We start from the raw sequence: 17,633 nt of genomic DNA, 5'->3' as shown, positions 1-17,633 counted from the left end.
ATGGTATTTACTTCGGACAGCCTCAGCTAAAGGAAGACGGGGAGGCTGGATGGCCTTCTCATGGAGAACAGGTGAGAACACCATGGCCCAAACGCTAGAAGTCCTCGACTTACCAAAGAGTTTGCCTTCAAACATGGATCAACAGAAGACTATTTCTGAACTCCCAGTTCTTTGAATGTGGACCAGAAGATGTTCTGACATGCAGCGCCCACAGCTGGGATGGCTTCAGTGCCCAGACCAGAAGGAAAATAGTGTAAGCGAGGTGAACCAAATGTAGCCCAGAAGAGTTGCACTGATTCAAACCACTTCCCCCACGTTTCTGAGAAACTCAAACCTGCTAGATCTTCTTGGCCACATAGCGCATTATTAGACAGCATGCTAAGAGAGAGCAGAGTTTACTTCTCCTGATGTTATCTGGTTTAAAGAAAATCTGCTAAAAAGATTTACCTACAAGTTAATATGAAAAATGTTTTATGAGTTTTTTGGGTTAACTATGAACTGACCTTAATTTTAAATAAATGTATATATTTTCAAAGACATTAAATGATGATGAAATCATCTGCAAATGTGGTATCTTAAGCTGGCCTAGGAAATGATGATTTTTGGATATGTTTAAATTGTTTGTGTTATGGCCGGGTGGTGGTGCATGCCTTTAATCCCAGCACTCGGGAGGCAGAGGCAGGCAGATCTCTGTGAGTTCCAGGCCGGGCTGGACCGACAGCCTCCAAAACAATACAGAGAAACCCTGTTTCGTAAAACCAAAAAAAAAAAAAAAGAGCTAAAAATAAATAAAAAAATAAATTGTTTGTGTTAGCCTTTGGCACCATATGACTCAGCTGTGCTAAGTTGTCCATCTCTGCTGTACTGTGTTGAGAGTCCTGCAGGGTCAGCCTTATTCTGCCTTCCTCTAGCACACAGCCCAGTACAGATCTAGACATCCTAGAAGCTTAAAAAATGTTTGTTGCCTTAAATAGGCAGAGCCCATGGACAGCATAAGCAATAACTCTGTTACCGCCTGGCTTCTGTAGACAAGACACATGTAGAGAGTAGGTGACATCAAGCCATCTTTGATGCTGTTTATGGTTACAGCAAACAAGATCAGGCAGGCACAATGTCAACCAGGGAAGTCCAAAAATGTAGCAAGAACAGTTTTGTAAGATTGCAGGATCTCAGTCAGGCGTTGGTGGTGCACGCCTTTAATCCCAGCACTCGGGAAGCAGAGGCAGGTGGATCTCTGTGAGTTTGAGGCCAGCCTAGTCTACAGAGAAATTCCAGGACAGCCTTCAAAACAATACAGAGAAACCCAGTCTCAGAAAAAAAAAAAAAAGATTGCCAGAATCTCAAAGCGTTAAGGCATTTAAAGAAATACAACTGCTTCAAGAATCTGAGAGATTTGATTAAATTCCATAGCAAAGTGTTTAGTGTGATTGCTGAAGAAGTGGTAGGGATTACTGTCATAATTAAGAGCAAGGAGCCACCTGGTATGATAATAGAAGAGCAGAGAGCAAGCTGGCCTCTAGCAAAGGCAGGAAATTGCTTTTCTTAGTGACAGTATTATGGATGTGATAACTGGTAGCTATCTGAACTAAACATACAATAATATTAAGGAGATCCACAAATGCTCACCATGACCATGAAACATCTATACATAGCCTATAAAATTCAGCTTCATAGACTTCTGCAAAGCCTCTCCTCTGTGTTTCCAATCCAAGCTCCCCATATCTGAAACTATTTCTATTCTCGTATCACTTCCCCAGGGGACACTATATCTCCAGTTTTTAGCAAGACAATTTTATGTGCTTAGGTGGGCATTTTAAAGCCTTGGCAGGGATAGTCAGAGAGATAATCGTACTATGGGTCTATTGTCTCCACCTCCCCGTGGTTGGACTTACAAGTGAGTACACGGTTTCTAGAGACTGAGCTCAGGGCCTCATGCTTGCATAGTAAGCCTCTTACTGACCGAGCCATCTCCCCAGTCCTCCCTTGTCTTCTTAATGTTATATTACTGCATTATATAATATCATTATATGTGAACTGTTATGTGTAAAAACATAATGCTATATTAATTACATAAGTTAAGCAATGACTTGATGGAACATAGTTTTATAAATATATATCTCCTAGCAGTGACTTAATAGTTTTATAAATATATATCTCCTTGGCTAATTTGCAAGTGTGTTCTCCATATGTCAAAAGTGTGTTACTTGCCAATGCTAGGAAGAAACAACATAGAGCATTGTTCAGGGTTTGGACCACCTTAGTTTGGCAGCATTTGTCAAGGTTCAAGTAGGCATCTATGTGCTCTTTAGGTTGAGTATGTTTGTTTGCATCCAACCCGGTGATTTACATTGTACTTGCATTGCCCTACTTGTTATAGACAAGATCAGGTACTTAGCCCTCTGTAGGTCTCTCAGCTCTGAACCTTCTAACTGGCATTTGGAAAGAGATAAGGCTGGAGATTCCCCCCTCCTGGCCTCAGTGTGTTCTAAAATTTCTGTTATGCATTTCCTTGTTCTGTTCAGCTTCCTGTGCTACTCTGGTCCCCAAGTGAACATGCATAGGAGAAGAACTGATAAAGAGAAATCATCAGGGCAGAGGATGGCTGAAAGATTGGCATATTACTCTTGCCTGGCAATAGGCAAGTTTCTCTGCCTCTATGAGGATAACAGTGCTTCCCCCAGGAGAGGTTTATGCACATTAAGGGAGGAGTGTATCAAAGGCACTCTTGGTAAGAGGCTGTTTCCTCCACATCCATCCTCCCTCTGCTCCTCATCCAGCCAATCCCTTCTTTGCCTCCAGCTTGCTGTGTCCTGCTTTTTTGTGATACCTACTTCACCCTCAAATTCCTGACTCCAGCACCTGAAAAGCTCTGAGCTCTCATTCTGGGTAAGAAGTTGTGTGCAACTTTTCTAAGAACTAGAAAAGAGAAACAAGATTGTCTCTGGTTTAGGGTAGCTTCTGAAGGTTGCAGAGAAATGGTGACTAGCGAGATGGTTCTGCAGTCAAAGGCACATGCCACCAAGCCTGACAACTTGGGCTTCATCCTCAGAACACACATGGTGGAAAGGGTGAAGCCACTCCTGGAAGCCGCCATCAGACAATCATATGCACACTGTGGCACACATCCAAACAGTACATAAATGTGAAAAACCATGGAAGAGGAATAGGAAATCAGTGGAACATTGACATAGACATGTATGCTCCATGAAAAGGTGCATGGAGTATAACTCAGTTAATAGAGAGCTTGTTTACTGGATTGAAGACCTGGATTTAATCACCAGAACTTTATAAATCCAGGTAGTACAGGTCCTGGTCTATAATGACTGCAGTCAGAAGGAAGATCAAGAAGTTCAAGGCCAGTTTCTGCTACATAGTGAGTTTGAGGCCATCCTAGGATATATGAGGCCATGTCAATAGAAAAGGAGGGAGGGAAGGAGGAACGGAGGGAGGGAGGAAGAGAGGGAGGGGGTATCTGTGGAAGTACAGACACTGACAAAACAGCTTTCCAACCCCAGAGCCTGGACCTAGAGGTGGCTTAGATGAGTGGTCAAGGATGCTCATACTTGAACAGGAAGCTGACAAACTGTGTTCAGAACAACTGGAAAACACCTGGAATTCTCGGTGTGGCTAGGGTGACTTAGAGGATCTGGTGGAAGGTCTGGCTGGAGAAGGTAGGTGAAAAGCCATGCTGCTGGCTCCTCCTAGAAACTCATTCATCCCTGCTTTCCATTTTTTAATATAGCATAGTATTTGCCCATCCCAGCTGATGGCATTTCTTAGAAGCAATCTCCCTGGCCGTGAGCTGAGCCCCCTCTCGTGTGTTCATGGAGAGCTTATGCTTATCCCTCACAGGCTTCCCCACCATCCCTTTACTGGTCTCGTACTAGACCATGACACGCATGGGGTATCTAAAGGCATCCCCTCCTATAATGTCTACTGTCAGTGCAGCAGGCTGGGACAATGCTCTGCCCATCCCAGAGGCCACCACAGGTGGCCTTAGTTCTTTTCAGAGACTTTACTCGGAAAAGATGGGTTTCTTAGTGCAAGAAAAGAATTTCAGAATGAGCTGATAAGCAGAGTTGGAATTTATTAGGAAGAGTTTAGCATAAATTTAAGGGTAGGTTTTCACACACACACACATACACAGAGAGAGAGAGAGAGAGAGAGAGAGAGAGAGAGAGAGAGAGAGAGAGAGAGAGAGAGAGAGAAATCTCAAGATTCTAGTGGCTCTGGTTATACCCCCTCCCCCTCCTCACATTTTTTGCTAGTGGGATTATAAAGTATCTCTAGAGGTGCCAAGCTTGGATCCTCTGGAAGGTCAGAAAGCACCCTCAGTTGCTGAGCCATCTGTCCAGCCTGTAGCTTTCTTACCTGAAACCTTTCTGTATAAAGGAATATTGTCTCTAGGTAGGCAAACTTCAAAGCAATGTTAATTGTGCTAGATTTCTTGATTCTCATTTGGTAAGAAACTTCTCCCAGACTTTGTGGTATGAATTGCTTTTCCCTTCCTATTTCCTCTTAATTTCCCCCATCTTTCTACCCTGTCTTTCTTACCTGTCAAATAACAAGGACTTTGTAAACATTTGCTCAGCAAATGAGATTAAAGCCAAAGCCCTGATAAGGAGGCTGGACTTTATTTGGTAGACACTGGGGAAACTTTTCAAAAACTGCCCTCATATTTGGAAGACACTAAGGAAACGTTTTAAAGTTTATAGTTAAGAGCTGGGTGTGGTAGATTTACACAGCAGAAGCAAGATGAAGATGAAGATGGATTTCTCAGGCAACTTGCTGAGACCCTGACTCAAAACCAAGCAGCCAAACAACAGAAGCTGATCTGATGCCCTCTTCGAGAGAAGGTGTAAAAGCATAAGTAGGACGCCGGGTGGTGGTGGCTCACGCCTTTAATCCCAGCACTCGGGAGGCAGAGGCAGGCGGATCTCTGTGAGTTCGAGGCCAGGCTGGACCTACAGCCTCCAAAACAATACAGAGAAACCCTGTCTCGTAAAAACCAAAAACAAAAAACAAAAAAAAGCACAAGTGGGGGGCAGGGGTGGTTGTTGGGAGAAGAGGTCCAGCAGGAGCTGGTGTGTGGGAGGATAGTGGGTAAGCATCACCAGGACACACTACACACGTGTGCAAGGCTGCCAAAGAATAAGTGAAAAAATTAAAATTCTGTTGAGGAATATTTCCCTAGAAGTATATAGAAGCAGCCTTGAATGAAGACAGGATTAAGGATGAGACAGCAGTGGTTCTACAGTGATTTAGGAAGGAAACACGTGCTGAAGGAGACAAATCAGCAGGAATTCATGGCGATGTGGCAAGCAATGGAGCAAGGTCAGGAACGAAGGTGAGGGACAAACAAGAAGGAAACCTTGACAAAGGTGTTTCAAGTTGACCGACAGGAAAACCCCAAATCAAAACACAAAACTAAAAAATAGTGGAGGAAACGCAGTCTTGGACATGCTGGTGGACTTAGACTTGCCAAACAGGACATGAGGGGGTGGAAGCATGTCTGTCCAGAAGAGCACAGGTGTTCAGCAGAGGTCAGCAACCTCCTAATCAAATAAGACAACAGACAGACAACAGGGAGAGGGAGACAGCAAAGCGCAGACCTCTGTGGATCATTTAGCTTAGGAAAGAGGAGGTAGAGACGGAGCCTCCGGAAGAGCCTTCAAGAAGGTGAGAAGAAAAGCAGAAGTTACCAGTAAAATCAATAGATTGTTCTGGAACTACATGGCTAAATAAACAGAGATGTCAGCCAGAAGAAGCTCTGAGATCTAACAATAACAATCAAGAATGACAAGACCAGAACCCTGGGCTGGGGAGATGGTTCGGTGGGTAAGGCATTGTGGGTAAGGCATTGTGACACGCATGAGGACCCCAGAGCCCCAGGACCCACGCAAAGCAGGATGTGGTTAACACACATCTCTAATTCCTGCTCTTCTCCAGATTGGTGGGAGCTGGAAATTAGAGACACCTCCCCCTGAAAGGTTCAGGCATTACTCTGGCCTGCCCTGTTACCTGGCAGGATGCGCTCAGGCAACACTCTGGCCAGCCCAGAGTTCCGTGAGAACCAGGCAGGTGCAAAGGACCCCTTTAAGGGACTGACCCCTGCCCGTTTACTCTCTCTTACTCCTCTTCCTCTCTTACTCTCTCTTACTCTTTTGCTCTTGCTCTTACTCTCTCTCTCTTATCTCTCTCTCTTATCTCTCTCTCTCTTTCTCTCTTATCTCTCTTATCTCTCTTATCTCTCTTATCTCTCTTATCTCTCTCTCTCTTATCTCTCTCTCTCTTATCTCTCTCTCTCTCTTATCTCTCTCTCTCTCTTATCTCTCTCTAATCTCTCTTATCTCTCTTATCTCTCTTATCTCTCTTATCTCTCTTATCTCTCTTATCTCTCTTATCTCTCTTATCTCTCTTATCTCTCTCTCTCTCTCTCTCTCTCTCTCTCTCTCTCTCTCTCTCTCTCTCTCTCTCTCTCTCTCTCTCTCTCCCCTCCCCTTTTCCCTCCCCGTCCACCAATAAACTCCACATGGGATCATTGAGTCGCGGTCTGTGTCTCCTTACTGGCTAAACCTAAACGTTTTAACAACACCCCCCACCCAGAGCTTGAGGGTCAGCTATGCTGGTGTACACAGTGGGGAAAAGAACAAGACCAGGAGACCATGTCCCAAGCAGGGTGGAAGGCAAAGACCAACACTGGCCCCTGTCCTCTGACCTCCATGTGCACAATGGCACATGTACACCTGCCCACATGCACGCTAATGTACACAAGAGGGGGGTTCTAAAATAAACAAGGTTGAGGGAAATAAATGGATGCATTTTAAAGAATTTCTAGTCAAGCTTAGCAAAAACCCCAACATAAAGAGAAGATACCAACTCAAGGGGCAGGGTGAAAACAGTCTGATGTTTTCCTCTGCTTAAGAACATACAGTTGGCCGTACAAATTAGCAAAAGGAACGGTTTGTTTCAGAAAACCTGTGAAAACAGTTGACAGACCTTGAAGAGTGGTGAAATTGAATGATGTCCAGGCACAGGGACAAGCAGACTTTACCTTGAAAATCACTTCTTGAGTTTCAAGACATCTTGACATACGTACATATAAGTGTTTTAATCCCCAATGAATAATTTTTTTGCAAAGATGTTGTTGGAATTATTGTTTCTGTCACTTTCACAAATCTAAATTACACCCATGATCCCTGCCGAGAGAGAGGAGCTGGAGGCATGGTGGGACTGAGAAGACATTCACACTTGAGGCTGGAGGGACGGCTCAGAGTTTAAGAACACTTGCAGCTCACAACCATCTGCAACTGCAGTGCTCAGGAATCTGATGCCCTCTTACGGCCTTCATGGGCATTGCATGCAGAGGCACATACTCATTCATACATACACATAATTAAAAGTAAAACAAATCTATAAAAGAAAGACATGTGTGCCCCCCCACCATGTTTAGGAAGAACAATGAAGATAATCTGAGGTTTCTGTCCCCCCAACCACTCAAGAAAAGTGTTCATTAAACTGTCTCACAGCCAAATCTGTTCATCTTCTGACCTTTGCCTCAAGGCTTTCTGGAAATTTTAAGGCATTCATTTACTAATGGCGAGCAGAAAAAATTATGTCACTTCTTTCCCCACTTTGGCCAAACTGTAAGTTCATTTTTTGTTATCAGTTTATGATTCCAATTTCCTTTGGAATCCAAGGAAAGGAAGGCAGTGGGCTAGGCTATGGACCTGAGTCTGTGGCTAACTGCTGAGATCAGTCTGTGCCGTGCTCTGAGTCACTGTCTGTAAAATCATTGCTTTCAGGTGGTGCCTTGCTATGATGACTCTTATAAGCAGCACTTGGCTTCATTTTGAGTACAGCATCTCATTGTCCATGTAGACACCCTCACCGGCCCATCACCATCCACAAAGCACAGGCTGAAAAAAACATAGTCCTAAGAGTGAAAGGTACCACCCGTAAACTTACCAAGGTAGACTGGGCTCATGTGAACACGTAAGCATCTCAATTCATCAGAAATATAGGAGAGCTTCATGAGCCAATGAAGGGCAGAGCCTGGGTCACAGGAAGAACAAGATGTCCAGCAGTGCGAAGGCAGGAGATTTCCTTGCCTTCCAACAACAGGACTTGATTAATGTCATGAGTACACTGTGCCAGAAGCATGGACAAGACATGTTTGTGTCTTTCCACAAGGTCAGAATTTACCCATTGATAATGCATTCATATGCTATGCTTCTGGCATAGCTCATCTATGACATTAACCAACCCCTGTAGCTGCAAGGCAGGGGAATCTCCTGCGGCTGGGAACTTTCCCTCTCCTTCCTAGTCCTCAGGGGTGTCAGTGCCTCCTAAACACATGCTGATGAATTGGTGACACAAACCATCTTGCTTTTCACTTGCTCTTGTCTGTGAAGTGTACTCTAGCTGTCCAATTCTGGGATTCTGAAACATTTCTGATGAATTCTCCTGGTTCAAACCTCAACCTGCTGTGTGATATGGGTGCCAGTTTGTAAAGGGATCACAAGAGAAATGCAAAATGCCTGTTGCTTAGAAGGCAAAGGTGAGCCATTTGCTGAATCGTCCCGTTGTATAACAGAAAAGTTCAGATCCTGAGGGTGAGGCCCATCCCAAAAGACTTTTAATCCTACTAACATCTACCCAGCTTCCTCATAGGAACAAGGTGGAAAACTCTGAGGGAGAAGGTCATGTGGGAGAAGAATGAAGATCAAAGTGAAAGCCAGCATTCCTGAAGCAAATGTGGAGAGATCAGAGACACAGGGCTAGAGAAAAGCCCTGCTGAAACCACATTCCATTTGGACTTAATCCAGGAGTTCTCCGGAGGCCACTAAACTGCCCAACAGCAAATGATCGTTCCCCAAATCCAGTCTTGAACAAAGGGTGGGTGTGGCATCACATGCCTGTCATCCCAGGTCTAAGACTCAGGAGTCCCAGGTCAGACCTATATATCAAGACCCTGATTTTAAAAAGGAAAGAAAGAGGCCGGGCGGTGGTGGTGCACGCCTTTAATCCCAGCACTCGGGAGGCAGAGGCAGGTGGATCTCTGTGAGTTCTAGGCCAGGGTGAACCGACAACTTCCAAAACAATACAGAGAAACCCTGTCTTTTAAAAAAAAGTGAAAAAAAGGAAAGAAAGAAAGGAAACAGGAAGGAAGGGAGAGAGGAAGGAAAACCATCGGGAGTGCAGGAAAATAAAGGCAGGACTTGAGAAAGCTGCAACAAACCAGTTTGTGATGATGCTCTTCTTAGAAAGCTCCCTGTTGGGTGTGGAAGAGGGAACTCTTGCCTCCCAGAAAGCATAGGACTTGGGTTCAATTCCCAGAACCCACATAAAAAGCTGAGTGGTGGCATGTGCTTGTAATTCCAGCACTGAGGGGGTGGAGACAGGCAGATTCCTGGGTCTTCTTGGGCACCTATCTGTGCTTCAGACACCGTGAGAGACTCTATCTCAAAACATAACATAGAGAATGATTGGGAAAAGGCACCCAGTGTTGACCACTGGCCTCCATATGCGTGTGAACACATGTGCACATACAAAAGAGAAATTCTGCCTTACGTCCAGTCCCAGTTAGCACATTCACCTCAGTATCCCTGAGGACAAATACATGGTCACTCCAAATGTGTCCGCTCACTCATGCCTGACTTTCTCTGGCAAAGTGATCCTGGCACGCTTAGAGCTGGGCTTGGTTTTCTTGGAAGCAGTCAGCCCTGTTTACTGTCTCTACACTTGGAGAGCAGCCCATCAGGCCTGGCAGGAGCATCCTAAAGTGAAGGGAAAGAGATTAAAGCACTCCGCCCCCTCCACTGAAAACTGGAATCTGCTGAGTTGTGAACAAAGGGGCAATCATCTGTCCTCCCCAGCGGTGAGGTATAGTTGATGAAGGTGATTGTTTACGTCCTCCACTGTCCAGAGGGGACAAGAAGGAACTTAGAGGTGAGCTGGTAAAGGCAATGACATTTCCCTGCTGGATAGAGAAGTATGTTCATATGAGCACAGCTAATAAGCTGATTCAGCCTCTTGGAAAGTACCGCCTCCACCGCCCTCCTTCCTCCCCATCTTCCTATCCCTCCCCCCTTCTTCCTCCTCCATCCCTCTGTGCATTGAGCCCACCCAGAAACTTGGACAGTTTAAACCCTGTCCCCAAAAGTAAAATCCTCTTTTCTTCCAGATTCTCTCTATCTCTTTACCTTAAATGCCCTGGCGTCTTGGCTTCTCCAATGAACCAGGCTCTTCTAAGCTTGGAAAGCCAGCTGTCCCACACATCTGCCCACCACACAGGCTTCAGTCCTTGCAGATTCCTGCTTTTCCTAAACACAAACACAGACCATGTTTTCCTTATTCACCATCCTGAATTACTTCAGAGACATTTATCTGCACACCTTGCTTGCTCAAACACTGAAGTGTGAGAGGAGACTGATGCATTCTGGGAATGTTCCTCATAATGGATTACAGATGCTCAGTAACTACCAGTTGTTTAAATTTTGTGCTAATTTTTGGCTATCCTCTATTCTTTTTATTTCTATATAATTTTTAAAATAAAATTTCTACTCCTAAAAATTAATAAAATAGTAAAAACTCCTATTGGGTTTTTACTGGGGTTGCTTTGAACCTATAGATCTTTGTAGAGAGAATTAATATCTATGCAATGCTGAGGCTGATGGTCTGTGACCATAGAACATATGGAGGTCATCTGTTATGTATCTTCAATTTCTGAGACCATTTTGTAGTTCTTAGGATACAGGTTTTATATTTTTTGTCAAATTTACCCAAATAGAATCACAAACCTGTAAAAACCCCATGTTGTAAAAAAAAGAAACAACAAAAATACTGAAAACCCAACAATGAGAAAATAACTAATTTTTCCAGATGGACAAATGATTTAGACAGTACCTACAAGAAGAAATATGGCATAGGAAACCATCAAAAAATGGGATCAACGACTAAGAGCATGTACTGCTCTTCCCTAGGACCTGAATTCAGTTCTCAATACCCATGTTGGGCAGCTCACAACCATCTGTAACTCCAGTGCCATCTTACTTGAACACACACACACTCAGAAAGAAAGAGAGAATTCAAAATGAATGTTTAAAATCATAAATCATTTTATTATTCTCTTACGCATTATTTCATCCCAACAGCTATCCCTTCATCTACTCTTCTCGGTCCTTTCCCCCAGATCCCCTGTCCCCCAGATCCACTTCTCTTCTATTTCCCTTCAAAGAACAAAATCAGGCATCCCAAGAATATCAACAGAGCATGGCACAGCAAGATGAAATCAGATTGTACACAACCCTAATATCAACCCAGTAGGAGGAAAAGGGTCCCAAGTGCAGAAAAAAGTCAGAGACAACCCCACCCCCACTGTTGGGAGACCCACCAGAACACCATGATACACAGTTATAACACACATACAGAGGTCCTAGTGCAGACCCATAGAGTCTATGTTTGTCACATCAGTCTCTGTGACCCCCTGTGAGTCCTGCCTAGCTGTAAAATCATACATCTTCAAAAAAGACTGCCAACATCATTTTGTTTCAAAGAAGTGGATGTGCATTATACTGATTATAGAAAAATCATTACTTGATGATAATACCAATGATTACAAAAAATGCAGACAATTGAATGCCATGGTATATTTTTATGCTATTGTAAATTTCAAATTCTCTTTGTTCATTGAAAGTATGTGGACATATAGTTGATGTCTAGGAATTGTTCATTCTGATAGCTATCTGCACATTCTATAGAAAAGCATTTTGGGAATCCTACAAAGATCACATTAAGTACAAATATAGACAGTACTGCTTCTTTACAAATGGATGTTTTGGGGACTTACTGAGATAAGCATAATTCATGGCTGCAGCAAGATAAGTAGATTGCCACTATTGTCAAGGAAAGGGGATTCATACAATGTTAGAATAAAAGAGACTTTATTCAAGCCAGAGTGTACCTCCTCTACTTCAATCTCATATCAAGGGCATGGATAACAAACAGATCTGGTCACTGGTCACAAGGTTCCGCACATCATTAAGATGCTTTTGCTTATTCAATACGATGATAGAAGACTGTGGGCCAAATTGCAAGGGCTACTCAGAGATAGCCATTGTACCTACAACTCAGGATGACTGGCACCACTCACACAGCGCAGACTGATAAACGGCTTATCCCTGACAGTAGAAAAGGTACCCAGGGGCTGCAGAGTTGGTTCACCAATTAAGAACACTTGTGGCTCTTGAAGGTGATCAGAGATCAGTTCCCAGCACCCACATGGTAACTCATAACTACCCATAACTCCAGTTTCAGGAGATCTGATGCTCTCTTCTGGTCTCTGTATTCACACAGTGCACATGTATCCATGCCAACAAAACACTCATAAACATAAATAAATAAATAAATAAATAAATAAATAAATAAATAATCCCACACTCAGGATGTAGAGGTAGTTGGATCTATGTGACTTTGAGGCCAGCCTGGCCTACATAATGAATTCCAGGACAGCCAGTACTACATAGTGGGAAACCCAAACCCATAGAGACAGTGACAGCCCCTACTGTCCTGCTGTTTTATCACTGAGAGAGAGAGAGAGAGAGAGAGAGAGAGAGAGAGAGAGAGAGAGAGTGTGTGTGTGTGTGTGTGTGTGTGTAAAGCATTTAATTGGGGTCTGGAATTAAAGATGTGTGCTACCATGCTCCAATCCTTTTCTATTAAGTCAGGTACTTTCAGTTCAAGTAAGCTTTATGTCTATTCGGTGGGGGAGGGGGGTGTGAGGGGATGGGCAGACTATGTGTGTCTCCACAAAGACAAGCAGGCATCACCAGGGAATATCAGCACATAGGGCTCCCAACTCTCTGAGAACAAGTACTCAACTTTTGCAAAAGACAGACTATGCCAATCACAAATGTGCTTCTTTGGCATAAAGGTTGTTTTGAACAGATAGATATGAGAATTCAAAGATACGGAGTAGCTCTGAAACTACTCTTTTGTAATAGAAGCACTAATGGTCAACCGGAAGCTCCTATCAATGGAAAAGACAGGGGTTTCAATCTATCTCTGCAACAAAGCTTTCCCTTGTTTAGGACACTTTCTGGGCTTCTCCTGAAGCTGGACTTCCCCGAACTTTTCTTTCTTTGTTTCTCCCTCTCTTTGTCTTTTCCTTGATCAGTAGAAAGTCACACATCACTTCTTGGAGACTTATTCATTTTTCCTGGCTGTGTTCCATGAGAAAGAATTGGGATTTAAATTTGAGTATTGACCAGCAGAGATCTACATGTGTGTTTCTGGCATTGGTGAAGACAGAAGCTTAGAGTAACCAAGCAACCATCAAGACATGGAGCAATGCTCTAGTGTAAGCACGTGAGCTCGCTGTGAGCACTAATGTTAACAGGGAAACTGAGTTTTCCTTTTGATTCTTAGCTGCACGGATAAAAAAATTCACAAACAAACTTGGAAGAAAACTTGTGAATGCTTGCATTAAAAGAAAAACAACAGGATGGGAAAGCTGAAAACCTTGATAGCTGCCAGGAGAAGGGGGTATGGAAGGCATTTCCCTGACTCTGCTTCTCCGACCTCCACACCATGCCTTTTAAGTGAAGTGTGGAGGTCGGAGAAGCAGAGTCAGAGAAATGCTAGGAGTGCTGAGCTGCAGATCCAAGCTCATAGAGGACAAGATTCTAGGCACTTGTGTCCAAGAGCAAAGGACTGTACCAGGGACCCAAGGATAAACATGGAGCCACAGACAGCTGATCAAGAAAAAAGGTATCTCCAAGAATGGGAATGGTGTCCTGAGTTAGTGAGCTGAGGAAAGAGCCCCAAAGCTCTGGCCCTCATAGCACCTGTCCCTTGATAGGGCATTTACACACCACAACCCTCTCTCTGAAGTTTGTACAGTGGGGCTTTTCTTGAGAGAATCCAGTTCATTAGAAGGAGCTCAGTAAGGAAGGACTTGCAGTCTTCTTTCTCTGGCTCCTTCTCTCCTTCCACACCAATCTTCCTATATCACAGAATTAGGGGGGAACTTGGTCTCTCCCAAGATGATTGTTTTAAGAGAAAGTCACAGGCACAGACTCTCACATCAAGGCCAGCAGGACTTTTCTGTGTCTGGTCAAAGAGGTTGACACTGAGTAGGATTCAGAATTTGTTGGGGGAAGTCCTGTGCATTTGTCAATAAAGCGCTGCTGGCCTATAGGGAACCAAGATAGGTGGGACTAGGAGTCCAGGAGGACTCTGGGAAGGAGAAACACAAGAGAGTCAACATGTAACGCCATGGGGTAGGAAGCCCGGAACTGTTCTCCGGTAAGAGAAATACTTAGATTAACAATTATGGGGTAATTACTTAAGTCAGAGCTAGCCAGTAAGAAACAAGCAAGGCCAACAGCTTCATAATTAATATAGTCTCCTGTGTGTTTATTTGGGACTCATGCGGCTCTAGAACCAGGCTGGCAGGAAGGCTTCTCTCAAGGAAAAAGCTTCTCTTTACAAGAATTGGTACCAATGATATACTGAAGGATTAATATATTCAGTGCAATAAAAAAATCACTGTCTTGGTCAGCATGTGTATTGTCTAGCATGCTAACAGAAATCAGCAGCTGGTCTGGTTGTTTTGTACATGAGGGGAATTTGTAGTTCCTGGGAGCCTTAAAACCATGAAATCTGATTAGCATCCCACATCCTGCTTCTGGCTCTCCAGATTCCAGAGTTAAACCCTGACTAGGCACTCCTTTCTCCCTTTCATCTTTATTACAAAGAGTAAGACTGTTCCAAAGCATAGACATTCCTAGTACATCTCTAGAACCAGTACATTTTAGTGTTTTGAGGAAAAATATAAATTATAATGATTCAAAAATTCATCAATGTTTTGCCCTAAGTTCTAGACATTAAATTAAAAATGACTACCTTAACCTCCTATAATGATTTTAGAGGAAATACTGTCATGTTGCTTTAACTCTTGCTTTGGGAGTCTTTCTTTAAAACTCTGACAAAGTCATTTACTGTAGAATAATGTTTAAAAAAATCCCAGAGGACAGAAGGTTACTCTGGGTCAAATTCCTTTTCCTAACACTTGTGATTTGCACATGACTCCAGCAGTCCCTAAAGCAGTATGTGGGGTTAGTGTTGAGAAATTTTCTGTAGCATTATCTAGCTTATCAGTAGTTGTTGTTTATTTGTTCTGACATGTGAAAAGTCTAAAGAGACAGACAAAAGGCCCCACCAAAGACAATAATTGTTATCAGCTGGAGTCTTACATGCTCCAGTAAGACAATGTTCTCAGGTTTTCTCATATTAGAATTCACAGGGAAGATCTGACAAATGTCATGTCTGGATGTAACCCATATGGGCTAAATCATCATCTGTAGGGTAGGTTCCAAATAGCTGATTCAGTATTTTTCAGCTCTCCCCTAGGACCTAGGACCTATGTGGTTGCCATATGTAGTTATGTTGTAGGACTAAGACAGACCAACGGAAATGGTGATACAAACTTTTATAACGCAGGTTTCTAATAGAATAGTGTAGGGTTCTCTAGGGGAAAAATCAATAATATGAATATATATTAAAAGAAGACCTACTGCACTGGCTTGCATGATACACTGTGTAGTCCATCATGACTCTACACACTGGAAAGTCTGAGAACTTGGTAGCTAGCTGCTCAGTCCATGAGACTAGATACCTCAACAGTGATGTTGCTGAAGGCCTGGAGGGTTCTGGAATGCCACTGGTCTCCAGTCCACATCAGAAGGTCAAAGAAGCTGAATTCCAGAAACAGCAGCAACAAGAAGGTACGGCAAAGGCAGGCTGAAAACAACAGCTTCTCCCCTTACATCTGGGTCACCAGCAAAGGGTACCAAACACCTCCCCTCCCCAAAGCAGTTAATCCTCCCAAGAAATATCTTTACATATCTGTCAGAAGTTTCTCTAAATTGGGATAATCCCCCATAGGCTCTCCCAGAGACAAGTCTCCCAAATGATTCCAGACTTCAATTTGACTATTGAAATTAACCACCACATCTCTCCATATTAAGGACATTTCTTCTTAAGTCTTTTGTCTTCCTCTAATGAACCATGAGCCTCTTAACGGTGAGATCGACGGATGGAAATTGCCTCCACTTTTGTCTGCCTAAGCCAGCATAGTACTTTGTAGGTCGTAAAGACTCATGATATACTAATACTGGTCCATCCTTTTGTAGAACAATTGTGTTTTTTTTTTCTTCATCCAGCCTTTTAAAACGGGATCTTGAACTTTTGTGAATACATCTTGGGAAAAAAAGCAATCCTCTAAAAAGGTTGAAATCCAAATTACACTTTCAGTGACAAATGTTCTCCTTCTCTTTTGACATTTATTAAATGCCAGCAGCACATCGAGTGTTTGGCATATTACATTTTGCTTCTTTTAAAACCTCTCAGATGATGTAGACCACATACTGTTCTATTACTTCAAATGGGGAAAGGAATGATAGTGGGAATGAACTGGTGTGTCTTGCCTAAATATATCATAAAAATTTTGTTAGCGTTTTAAATCTCAGGAAGTTTTTCAAAACATTCAATCAATTTAAATAACTGCATTTAGCTGTCACACCTATAATTATTTAAATCATTCATTTAAAAATAAACAGACGCATTCTTGTTCACTCACTAATAGAAGTTCCTAAATGTTCTCTTCAGTGGTGTCACTAAGGGTCGTGGCTCTCTGAGCTTTTTCATCCTGTTCCCTGTGAGGAAGCAGAGAGAAGGCATTGTTTATGAGCTTGCAAATCGGCTCCTCTATACATCAGCTTTACTTCACTGACTGTGGACCGTTCAGACGATGGAGCCAAGCTTGCTTACAGTCTGTGGCTACACTTCTGTGACCTTTCCTGCACTGTAGATGTGTGTTCGGTGTGATCATGCATATAGAGAGGGTGGGGGTATACATGACAAGGAAACAGTCTCCTGCCAATTGTAATGTCCCTCTAACGCTTTTTATTTCAGTGGGTGTCATCAAAGCCTAAGCTGTTTGCTTATTCAGCAATTTGATGGTCCCCTTACTCCACTTCTAGTTAAGTTTAATTAATGCAGTCTCCAGCAGAACATCCCATTTCCTTAACCTTTACTGTTGACTTCAGTTCACGGAATGATTATCTTCTACTTGATATGTAATTATTGCATTTCAACTGGTTCCTTGGGCTTGAATGTGTAGATTCTGTACCTGAACCAGGGTGGAATATCTAACTAATAATTATGACATCGCTCTCCTGATTACAACTGAGCTTAAATGCTTTGTCTCTACAAATGTCTAACTCTTAATAGTAGCAAGAAGTAGGGGAGGTGATTAGATCAAAGGGCTCGATCCCATTCCTGGGGAGGAATGGGATTAGCATTTTCATGAAAGGGTTAAAAGGAGCCTTTTTGCTCCTCTTGCCAGCTTTCCATGTGAGAGTCCAGTAGCCACACACTGTGGATGATGGCAGCTTTTCTCAGGCGCTCCAGCCTCAGCCTCAAATGTCCCACTCTTCAGAAGCCAGAGTCATAGATTCTCCTATTGATAAACTACCTAGTCTAAGACATCTTTCAGAAGCAGTGAGCAAACCCTTATCTCATCGTCTTCAGGGTAAAGCCACCATGTAAGAGTTTAAGAGAAAAGTACC

General features: G+C 43.1%; 1 long non-coding RNA gene across 1 annotated transcript in view; it reads right to left on the bottom strand.

Annotated features, from left to right (window-relative positions):
* Window positions 1-9,523: 9,523 nt before the first annotated feature.
* Window positions 9,524-17,633, bottom strand: part of LOC121139168 — a 21,323-nt gene continuing 13,213 nt past the window's right edge. Inside the window, exons 2-4 of the long non-coding RNA XR_005876010.1 lie at window positions 16,643-16,718; window positions 10,206-10,325; window positions 9,524-9,779 (exon numbers count right to left, since the gene is read on the bottom strand). This is a non-coding gene — a long non-coding RNA (uncharacterized LOC121139168). The remainder of the gene's footprint in view (window positions 9,780-10,205; window positions 10,326-16,642; window positions 16,719-17,633) is intronic.

Source organism: Mesocricetus auratus, unplaced genomic scaffold (genome assembly GCF_017639785.1).
Source record: "Mesocricetus auratus isolate SY011 unplaced genomic scaffold, BCM_Maur_2.0 Super-Scaffold_6731, whole genome shotgun sequence".
NCBI lineage: Eukaryota > Metazoa > Chordata > Mammalia > Rodentia > Cricetidae > Mesocricetus > Mesocricetus auratus.
The sequence above is the reverse complement of the archived record's forward strand: the minus strand, read 5'-3'. Positions and strand labels throughout refer to the sequence as shown.